Raw genomic sequence first — 12,031 nt, forward strand, 5'->3', positions numbered from 1 at the left:
TCATTTGAGTTTGTACTTTTTGTGTCTTGTCTGGGATCACACAGATTCATATCTTTGTGAAGAGTCCGCATGTTGGCTACACGAGACCCTGGTTCAATCCCTGGATTGGGAAGATCCCCTGGAGGAGGGCATGGTGACCCACTCCAGTATTCTTGCCTGGCGAATCCCCATGGACAGAGGAGCTTGGCGTGCTATAAATAGAGATGGCCTCCCTGATAGTTCAGTGATAAAAATTCTGCCTGCAATGCAGGAGACTCTGATTCAATCCCTGGATTGGGAAGATCCCCTGGAGAAGGAAATGGCAACCCACCCCAGTATTCTTACCTGGAGAATCTCATGGCCAGAGGACCCTGGAAGGCTACAGTCCACGGGGTCACAAAGTGTCAGACACGACTAAATGACTGAGCACACGCACACATAAATAGAGATAATACAAACCTTGGAAAAATGCTGTATAGTATAGTGGAGATTGAAACTACTGGAAACTCTTCAGAGACCTGAAAAACACCTGGAGTGGAGAGGGGTTTTGGTGTTTGTCATGAAGGATTTTCTATGAAGCATCTTTTTTCCCCCTTTGTTTCTTCACAGCAGAATTGATAATTATAGGGAAATGTCTTGATATTTGTTTTTATAGTCTTTAAGTTCCTTTTCTTTCAAAAATAATTTGGTTTCTGCCACCAGTGGGTTTTCCTCACTAACTTGCTGTTGAATTATTTGAAATCTGTATCACTAACCTTCAGTGTGGAGACTTTGGAAATCCCCTCTGACTTCCTTTCTTGCCAAATTCTTCTCTGGTTGCCGGCCCACAATATTTTTTTCCTAATCTGGCCAGCCATCTCTGACTTATTTTAGCACATGCAGTGTTTCAGTTTGACACAGTAGCACGCTGCACAGATTTAAAAAGAAGCCTTCCAGTGGAACGGTGGCCACAAGTTGCCTCGATGATGAACAATTAAAGTTCTTTGGATGTGGGAAGAAGTCTCTGGGGAGCGTGAATTCCTTCTGTGGGGCGTCAGTGGCTTGGTGACTAATTTGAAGCATGTTAGCACCACAGGGGAGTTTTATCCAAACTTATGGTTTTTCTGGACTCATTGACAAGGTAGTTTAAAGAGCCCAGCCCTCAACGGTATCTGTGAAACTTTTCAGGTATAACTCTACTCTCTCCACTGTTCAAAAATATTTTTGAAATTTTAGTATGTATAAATTCATTCTAATTCTTAATTGGGACATACCTCTGATCCTGGCTTCTTATTTTGTGGTTAGGAGGATGAAGGAAACCAATTAATATTTTTTGAGCATATGCTAGATGACAGACAAGAGCTAAGTATTGGTTGGCCAAACAGTTCATTTGGGCCCTCTGTAAGATGGAAAACTACTCTAACAAACTTTTTGGCCAAACCAGTACTTTATTCTGGCCATGCAGGTGCCAAGGAGAGAAAAACCCAGGTTGTCACTGAGACTGTTGAAGCCTAGTGGAGGAGGAGACTGGCTGAGCAATGAATGACAAGCATGGGTCAAGGGAAGGAAGAGACGTGGCCAGTTGCAGCCTGCTCACTAACATCCCCGCCTCACCATCCAAATCCGTGACTTCCTCTTATTTTTGTTGGTCATTTGTCTCTTGGTGTCTCCTCAGCATTTCTGAGACAGATTTCCTTTGTTCATGAATATCTCCTTCCTGCTTTTTCTAGGATCCTGACTTTCGTACCTGCCTTTCTCAGGTAATCTGATTGTATTTCTGATTGTTCATTTTATTTGGAAATTTAAACTTGAAATGTCTTTGAGTTAGGTGGAGTGCTATGAGGCAAATATTGCTCTTGATTGGTTTCTTGTGGTCTCTGCTTTCCATCACCCCAAACCATCACCTCTGTACTCAACTTAGGCCTCAAGTCCCACAAGAGCTTTGCTGTCCACTGGTGGCCTAAGAATGTGTATGCTCAGTCGCTTCAGTCATGTCCAGCTCTTTGCGACCCCATGGACTATTTCCTACCAGGCTCCTTTGTCCATGGGATTGTCCAGGCAAAAGTACTGCAGTGGCCAAGAATATAAACTTCAGAAAACATTAAAAATAAACTTTTCTTCTTTTTTTACAAATTATATCAAACACTTAAAACATTTGGGAACATTAAACATTACATTCAGAGAATATATCCTGATGTTACCCATTATGAAGTTTAGTTAAATTTAATATTTTATATGTGCTTGATCATTAATTCTTCTTAAATTCAATGATTATACTGATTCAGTTGTATGAGGTTAAACAGATCTTCTATACATAGACCCCAATTATTTTCAATTAGATTTTTTTGGATAACTTTTTCCAGCAAGGAAATTATAAAAATGTATGTGAGTTATAGGGAAGACTTGATTAGAAGATTGTGTACAGATAAAAGGCAGTTTTCTTGTCTGCTGATAAGGCCTAAGATAATAGGTATGACAAGGATGTTTGCATTCTAATCAGTGACTTCTGGACATCAAAAGTACAAGGTTCAAAAGTTGACCCTTTGTCAGTGTACTGTCATATTCTAGGATTGCATTTCTTTGAGTCACAGAAAGGTGAAAAAAAGGTTTTTTTTGCTTATGGAAATGCTGTTTCTGATCTGACCAGTAGCCACATGGGAACATTCATGATACAAGCATGAGATAACTTATTATAAAATATAGGCATTGACTCAGAATAAACTTGATCTAAGCATGTAAACACAGTTTAGCTCATCTAAGTCCAGCCTATCAGATTCTCTTTGGGATCTAATATCAGTGAAGGTTTTTTGGCCTTTAGAACTTGATGTCTAGTTCTGGGGAAGGACACACAGTCAGAATGGTTACTTCTCTTTTTCAGCTTCAGATATGAAGACAGAATTAAATGTATTTCCTTGTCAGTGTGCCATGTTTGACCTTTAAAGTCCATATTATTAAAAAAATAAATTATGTCTTATATTCTACCCAGTTCCAAAAAGAATTTGAAGCAGAACACCTAAGTATTATCCATGCACAGCCTCATATTGACCTTGCTGTCCTTCCTTGTAGATAAAGGCAGAGTATACCCCAGACCATGTCTCTTTCTAATACCACCTTACATGAGGGCTTCCCTGATGGCTCAGATGGTAAAGAGTCTTCCTGCAGCGTGGGAGACCAAGGTTTGATCCCTAGGTTGGGAAGATCTCCTGGAGAAGGAAATGGCAACTCACTCCAGTATTCTTGCCTGGAAAATCCTATGGGCAGAGGAGCCTGCCAGGCTACAATCCATGTGGACACAACTGACCCATTTTACTTTCTTTCTTCTCTTCTTTCATCTTACATAAGGAATACAGAAAAGCTGGATACTTTTTTCTTACATGGAATTGTGCCAAACCGTACCAACTCTATTCAGGTAGGAAAGCCTTATTTCCTCACTTTATTTTCTCCAACACCACAGAACCATGTAGATCAGTGGTTTCTGTGATAGTTCCTAGTCCTTATTCTTTCTAGCTGTGCTTCTGAACTGTCAGAATGGTTATTTGATGGAATGGGCATCAGTGTTAGTATCTGTATCCTGTGGTGTCATGGGCTTTGTAGTTGGGCAAAGTTCACTAAATTCATTAATTTTTATTGACTATGTTCAGAGTGACAGTTTTAAGCTTGGGAAGCCCCAAATGTTTAGACTTTGATTGACAGACACTTTGATGGCTTCAGGAATACCAAGTACATTACCCACAGTGTCCTGCCAGGTATCTCCCTGGATACCACCCACTCCATGGCTGAACATTCAGTTCAATTCAGTCGCTCAGTCATGTCTGACTCGTTGTGACCCCATGAACTGCAGCACGCCATCACCAACCTGTCCATCACCAACTCCCGGAGTCCACCCAAACCCATGTTCATTGTGTCGGTGATGCCATCCAACCATCTCATCCTCTGTTGTCCCCTTCTCCTCCTGCCCTCAATCTTTCCCAGCATCAGAGTCTTTTCAAATAAGTCAGCTCTCTGCATCAGGTGACCAAAGTACTGGAGTTTCAGTTTCAGCATCAGTCCTTCCAATAAACACCCAGGACTGATCTCCTTTAGGATGGACTGGTTGGATCTCCTTGCAGTCCAAGGGACTCTCAAGAGTCTTTTCCAACACCACAGTTCAAAAGCACCAATTCTTCAGCGCTCAGCTTTCTTTATAGTCCAACTCTCACATCCATACATGACCACTGGAAAAACCATAGCCTTGACTAGATGGACCTTTGTTGGCAAAGTAATGTCTGCTTTTTAATATGCTATCTAGGTTGGTCATAACTTTCCTTCCAAGGAGTAAGGGTCTTTTAATTTCATGGCTGCAATCACCATCTGAAGTGATTTTGGAGCTCCCCAAAATTAAGTCTCTCACTGTTTCCACTGTTTCCCCATCTATTTGCCATGAAGTGTTGGGACTGGATGCCATGATCTTAGTTTTCTGAATGTTGAGCTTTAAGCCAACTTTTCCACTCTCCTCTTTCACTTTCATCAAGAGGCTCTTTAGTTCTTCACTTTCTGCCATAAGGGTGGTATCATCTGCATATCTGAGGTTATTGATATTTCTCCCGGCAGTCTTGATTCCAGCCTCTGCTTCCTCCAGCCCAGCATTTCTCATGATGTACTCTGCATATAAATTAAATAAGCAGGGTGACAATATACAGCCTTGACGTACTCCTTTTCCTATTTGGAACCAGTCTGTTGTTCCATGTCCAGTCTGAAACATTGGGCTCTTGTTATTCACCTTTCTTTAGGGCAGTAGAAGATTTGGGTCACAGATCCAAGCTAAGATTGTCACTTTGAGAATTTTGTGCCTACCCAGACATGCCAATTTCTTTTTGTGTGTGTGTGGTTTCGGACATTTTTTAGGATTCATGTAAGAAATATTAAAATTTTACATTTTGACTCAGTACATATACACATAACCAAATAAAAAATCAAAGTTTCATAGAACAATAATTACCTTTTAAAAAAAAAACAAAACAAAACTTGCAGTACACGCTGATAGAATCTGTCCTGTACCGTTTTTTAAAAGCCTTGGTTGTGACAACTTGATTTCATAACCTGTTAATGAATTGTAATGCATAGTTTGGAAAAACAAAAAACTGAGCCAGTGGAAGAAGCAAAGAAGTCTCTGGCCTTTGAGCCAGACATACCACCTATTCTCATTGCACCAGTCCACCATGTGGCCTCTCAGACTCCTTGCTTTGCAAAATTCCCAACTTGGAGCATCTAAGGTACCTTGTGAATTTAGCAATGCATTCTCTTCTCCTTACATGCTTTCTTCTGAGCCTAAAATTCTTAGTTTCCCTGTGGCAATTCATACTTATCTTACTTTGGTAAAAATGTAAAACCATGGCTTACCTTTAAATACCTGAAGGTTAAAAGCACTTCTGATCTTTGTTTAGTGAAAACCTCCTGTTCTTTTTGCCTTTTCTTTACATTTTCTCCTGTAAGTCTTATTTCCTAACTTTAACTTTAAAGGTCTCCATATATACCTTACAGAAGAAATGCAGGCAGGATCACAAATTCCTACCACCTTGCCGGAGCAGTGGCAAGATATATTTAATATGAGTTGCGTTTCTCTGGCCCTGTTGTTCCCTAACCCATGGAAGAGTCCTTTGATCTTTAACTCTGGAACAAAGTTGCCTTTGGCTTTCAGTCAGTTTCCTAAAGGGCTGGAGAACAGGACTTCAGCTTTAGGGAGTTCCCCACCTCTGGGGAAGTAAATTGAATAAAGCATTTCACATCAGGAGTCTACTAAATTTGTCAGCTGTGTAAATGCAAATTCATCCTTTAGTTCTGTAATGCAATTGCTCTAACAAACACAAAAACACAACAAGAACAAGGAACAATTCCATTGCCTTATTGTAATGGAGCACTAGTGAGGATTCCATCCTGGTTTCTGTATAGGCAGCACTGTATTTGGAAGCCAATATCTCTTATTAGTGTTTCAATACTAAACATAATTAATTTTAATTTCAAAAATTAATTTTAACCTCAAGAATAAAAATTAAAGCTCTAAGTGTATATTATTTATGATATATATGTAGAAATCATGTACATATTATCATATATAAATATAATTTTAGTCCCTACAACATCATTTAAAAAAATGGTTCTATCAATGGAGTTTTCATTATCATCCTCATTAAATATTTGTGAAACATCTCCATATGCATAGTGGCAGGTATCTAAGCATGATGGGAAAATGAAAAGAAATATATAATTATGATGTGTATCCTCAGTGGCCTTGAACCTGAGTTGTGCAGACAGATACATTATTTATGAAACTGAATAGCTGCTGTCTGCATAGGACACTGTGAGCACCAAATGTCTGGAAGAGACTGTAGGTGCTATTGACATTCATTCATGTCTACGGAGGTGGTGACAGAGGAAGATCCTAAAGCACTCAGGTCTGAGCCAGGCACATGGATGGGGAGAAACTGCCTGAGATGTTCTCTTCTTTCCAGATAAGCAAGGAGACATGCATGATGTGTGATGTGGATGAAAGGCAAGTCACCTAGGAAGAGGGCTTGTGGCTGCAAGTTGAGTGACCTCAGGTAAGTCATTTAACATCTTGGGATCTCAGCTGCTCTCTCTGTAAAATGAGGGCTGGTTTATTCCTTGAAACCAAAGGACAAGTTTTGAAATGAAAAGTTAATAGGAAAAGTCTAAGCAGTTAGTTTATGGGAAAGGAATTATACAGATTGCTTCTTGCTTGGTAATGAAACCATGAAAAGATCATCATTCTAAGATACTGTCTGTAATCATGGTGGGAAGGTAAGCTTGGTAAAAGGCCATAACATAGGTGCTAAGAAATGTGGTGAGATAGAATGCATACAACCACATCAGATTAATAAGGTCAGGCCTTGGGTAGTTGGGGAAATGTTTGAGAGTTTAGCCAAGTGACAGAATCTACAGTTTGAACTTATGATTTATTTATCTTCTGAATGTGCAGAGCTCATGTTCTTATTATGATACAGCAAGTTCCTCTAACCTATAGCTTTTAGGTTAAACAGCATCATGGCTTTTAAATTACACCAGAGATTTGAGTGTGTTGGGTGTCAGTAATGACTGTTCTCTGAGTTCCATTAAACATCCCTGATTTCCCTAGTAGTCACCTAGAATCTAATGCAAAATTTTGAGTCTTGGAGAAAATAGAAATGGACCACGATGGTCACAGCAGAAATGAAAGGAGGCGGTGCTCACCCAGGCTTACAGGTTTCAGGCCTTCAGGGAATTAGGGGTGATCTGCAAATTCACCTGGGAGGAGGAAATGGGTATGTGACAAGAACCTTGGAAGAGACACAAGTATGAATCATGACCATTAATCAACTCAGTGGGAACCTAAAAAATGTGCTTTATAAAACTGAAGGATCTCAATTCTCCTTTAAAGGTAAAGGGAAGTGTAACAAGGATCCTGACACTAGGGACGCTATGACTAAGTTGTCAGTTCTCAACCTCAGTTCCATGGAAGAGTTTGCCCTGCTCCCCACCTCTGTCCCCACCCCAGCACACACATATTCTAGATAAATCCTGTGAAACTTTTTATTGTTTTCTACTATGGGAGTAGTTGTCTGAGGCTGAGAAAATAAAATACCCTCAAATTGTCTTCAAATGCTCAAAAAGGGATGCAAATATGAAGTTAGATCAAAACTCGACACTAATTAGGGAATTTTGATGAAAACAGCATTGAGCTCATTCTTTAGCCCATCAGACTGGGAAAGAATAATCACGTATCAGATGGCCTTGACGCCTTGCCCATGTCCCCTTGGCTGACCCTAGAGTTTGCCTGCAGATACTTCATAAACATGCCAACATCTTCCTGTGTCTTTATTTCAGAGGGCATTCTCTGGACACAGGAGAGGCCTTTTTGCCACATGTGTCAGATGGGCAGTAACTGAAAAATAATGCCTTTGAGTGATCCTCAACCATTGAAGGCTGGTGGATAAATACTTTCTTGCCTTTCATTGAGATAATTCTAAGTTGTGTTCTATGCAATCCCTCAGAAGGCCTTCACAATGATTGAGACCCAGTTGTTGACAGAGGTGGGTGATCAGCTCATCTCAGGTTTCCCAGTTTTAGCATAGAAAGTCCTGTGTCCTGGGAGCTCCCCAGTCCTCAGGGATAAGTGACTACTCTGCTGTAGAAGTAACTGGCTAGTCAGTGTACTGTTTATTGGTTTTCCTCCCTTCTCTGTCTGACTTCCTCATTTCCTCACAGTGATTTCTGGGATCATCTCCTAAGTAAACTACTGCATACTTGGAATTACGTAGTTTTTTTCAGTACCTTTCATTTGCAGTGATTCTGAGTTGTTAGTTAGGAGCCCAGTTTTACACAATACTATCTGTCCATAGCATCTAACACAGTGTGTGAAGCAGAGTTCATATTCAGTAAACATTAGCCAAATGAATGGACCCCGTATCATTAACCAAGTAGTTTTAATAGACATTATTTGCTGCTGCTTGTCGATGTTGGCCTATTTGTTCCTCTTAAGTTTCCATAGATGTCTGCCAGTCACATTGATCAAGTCATAGGCCATTAGGAGTGGTTTTACAAAAATGATGTATTATTGAAATCTTTTACATTTTTTGATCATCTTACTGTTCTTACCCCAACATTGGAGTTTTTGAAAACAGAAATGACAAAAATCAATATCTGAGTAGTATTATCTAGACAAAGTGCTTTGCTGCACATTTTTTCCTGTTAATCCTCAGAGCAGCCTTGTCATTTTATATATTTATTCCTAGTTTATAGTCAAGGCTTAGTGTTCTTTGCTTATAATCACACAGCCAAGCAGGGGCCATGTTTCTCAACACCATCCCATGTCTTTCTCATTGCATTTTGGGCTTTACTGTAACTAGCCAGCAGATTCTCCCTGAAACTCACTCTCCCTCATAGAATTCTATGGAAAGCAAATTCTGGAGACAAAAACACCTGGTTCACGATGGGTTGCCTTTGGGGGATAGTTTTTTGCAGCATTTTTTTTTTCAAGACTATTAAATCCTCTCGACAGTAGCATTGTTTGCTGTAGTTTTCTCATGAGTCAATGCTGTACTTGCTCTTAAACCCTTGAGAGCTTGCAGATCATTGTCATTCGGTATCGTTTAATTTCCTGAATAAAGAAAGAAAGAATATACAGGAGGTTTAGGTATACATTTATAGTTGGGTTTAATTTCCTGTTTGCCTTTGTAATTGTGGTTTTCCTTATTTTGCTTATGAAAACTATAATGAGTGTTTGCAATACATTTTGTTCATGTGGATTTTTTCATCTTAAAAGAGCTAGCAATTGTATATAAGACAATAGTGTCAGCAGATAATTTCCTTGTTAATAGCATTTTAGGTTACTTCTACCCTTAAATTTGGTCCCAAGACATATTTACACTGATATATATGAGATAGAAGGAGAATGTACAGGTAACATCCCCTGTTTTTTTTTTTTTTTGCTGCCAGTGCTGATTATGAAGTTTCAGAAAAATTAAAATGGTAAAGAATGTTTCAGATGTTAATATCTTAATGCATTTATTTTCTTTTTCAATTTTAAAGGTAATATGCACTTTTTTTAAAAAAAGAAAGGCATTCTCCTTTGTAGCCCCTTCTGTACCATTGCTATCACTTCCACCCCTAAGCCATCTGCCTCCCCAGTGGTAACCATGCTAATAGTTTGAGGGGTGTGTGTGTGTGTGTGTATTTCCGGAAAGAGAGGGGAAAATAACAGATACAGAACACAATACTCATGCCTTTTTAATTTAATTTTTTTGCTCACTTGTATATCATCAACATCTTTCCTACCAGTAAATACAGATCAAACTCATGCTTTTAAAATGACCTTTTAAACAGCTTCACAGTGCTTCATAAAATGCTTATGCTGCAATTTAGTCGTTCTCTTTTTTACATATATTTTTACAGATATTTTCAACATTTGCCTATTATATAGTATTCTGCAGAGAACATCCTCATATTTCTCTCTTTGTGCTCATATGTGGATTACTGTAGAGGTCTAGAAGAATGTCTTGTTCACAGAATATGCCTTTTAAAAGTGTTGATAGCCTATTAATTACCCTAGAAAGATCTGTAAAATGTGTGTTCTTACCACACAGTGTATGAGTGTGGTCATTTCCTTACACCCTCACAAGCATGAATATTATGAAATGGCTTTTCTTGGTTTCCTGTGAAAACAGGTCCTGAGACAAATAGGTGCAGATGAAAAAAACAACCAAAGCTTTGAAAAAAATCATAATTCCTGTAGAATGCTGAGAGTTGAAATCAGTCAGCGTTTTCCTACTAAAAGCCCTTCAATTGCATTTTTAAAACACGTAATATATTCAAGCCATAAAATCAGAGAAGCTTTCTTTCAGCTCTTTAGTTATATGTGTTATTACCTTCAACTTCAGGTTCTAGGGAGGTTTCATAGAGGAGGACTTCTGACTTAGTCTTTGAAGAATGTTTGAGATTTCTCTAGGAGAGAATGGGGACATGGCTTTTTCAGGCAGTGAGAAGTATGCAGTTTCTCTGGAAAGTAGTCACGGGTGGAAGGTTAAAAGGGGTGTTGAAATTGGAAGTTCATAATCACACGTTATCACTAGCCAAACTTTATGCCCAGTCTCAACATTATCCCAGCATTAAATAAAGTTGGATATATGGGAAGATCTGATTCTGCTTATTCTTAGTTGATCTCTTACAAACTGGTATGAATGAAGAATGACTGATAGATCTTTCTAACCCGTGAATTCTGACTTTGAATCTGTTGCAATACCTGAAATTTCCATCATTAGGATTATGGCTTCAGTTTAAGACATAGAGAACACTGTTTTAAAGATGTTCATAAAATTGGTGAAGATGATTAGGTCAGTGACAAAGAGGGTAACACTTTATTTAAAATAGACAACCAACAAGGACCTACTGTGTAGCAAAGGAAACTCTGCTCAACATTCTGTAATAACTAAATGGGAAAAGAATTTGAAAAAGAACAGATACATGAATATGTGTAACTGAATCATTTTACTGTATACCTGTAACTAACATAACATTGTTAATCAACTATACTCTAACCTAAAATGAAAATAAAAATGATACTAATAAAATTGGTGAATATGATTGAGTCAGTGACAAAGAGGATAACCCTTAACTATGAGTTCACTTACTGCAGTTAAGTTGGAAGATTGTAGAGGTTTCTTAGATATTAAAGAGAAAAGTGGGAATGGGCTGAAGCAGTGTTCCCTGGCCTGTAATTCTGAACTTTCATTGGAGTCTAAGAACTTTAGGATCCATTGGAATAATGATGTGAATGATCATAGTATCAATGACTTCAGTAGTGCTAAAGCAATAAAAGAAATGACAAAAAATTATAATTTGTTGAATGTATATGTGGCCTTACATCTTAACTCATTCTTAATTTATTTGATCCTCACAACACCCTGTGGGGTTGGTTTTATTATTCTCACCTTACAGCTGAGGGAACTGAGACTTGCAGAGGTTAAGCAATTTGTTGGAAGATCACAAATCTAGTAAACTAGACTCTGAGCTTCTGTTAATATGAATCCAAACCCATGACTTGAGGACGCCAGGTTACCAGGGTGGCAACCAAAACAAACATTGCCGACATCACACCTTTATGTACGTTCAGGCCTGGGTACAGAAGAGGATCAGCCTGAGCAAAGGGCAAGTGGTGCGAGAGCCACTCTGGGCTCTTTCTGTGGCTGTTGGTTGTGGATGAGTTTATGGATATCTGGGAACACCCTGGCTCTGTCCCGGTTTTCTCTCCCTTTGGAGTTCCTGGGGTGTGTTATGATCTGCAATGCTTTTCCTGGTCTTCTGTTCCCTGCTTTGACTGTTCTGAAAGCTTGCCCATCCTTAGCAGTGGATTGCCATGTCTAAACAACAGGACAGAGGAAGAGACTCTGAAATGGTGCTAATCAGGGCATTTTAGAGACAGGTATATTTCAGTCTATACTGTGCTAAATGTCTCCTGTCGCAATTCTAAGTTGTTCAATGTAGTGGAAATAGAAAATTGCTCCTATATTATCTATAGATAATATCTATATATACAGTACTT

At 38.9% G+C, this 12,031-nt stretch overlaps 2 long non-coding RNA genes across 2 annotated transcripts in view; one reads left to right on the forward strand and one right to left on the reverse strand.

Annotated features, from left to right (window-relative positions):
* Positions 1–207: 207 nt before the first annotated feature.
* Positions 208–4,639, reverse strand: LOC122454385. The gene is made up of 3 exons (XR_006273374.1): positions 4,629–4,639; positions 3,728–3,734; positions 208–333 (listed from the first exon to the last, which is right to left on the reverse strand). It is a non-coding gene; the product is annotated as an uncharacterized LOC122454385 (long non-coding RNA).
* The window catches only part of LOC122454387, a 38,804-nt gene continuing 28,390 nt past the window's right edge, over positions 1,618–12,031 (forward strand). Inside the window, exons 1-2 of the long non-coding RNA XR_006273375.1 lie at positions 1,618–1,718; positions 6,447–6,536. This is a non-coding gene — a long non-coding RNA (uncharacterized LOC122454387). The remainder of the gene's footprint in view (positions 1,719–6,446; positions 6,537–12,031) is intronic.

The sequence above is a fragment of the Cervus canadensis genome, chromosome 16 (assembly GCF_019320065.1).
Source record: "Cervus canadensis isolate Bull #8, Minnesota chromosome 16, ASM1932006v1, whole genome shotgun sequence".
NCBI lineage: Eukaryota > Metazoa > Chordata > Mammalia > Artiodactyla > Cervidae > Cervus > Cervus canadensis.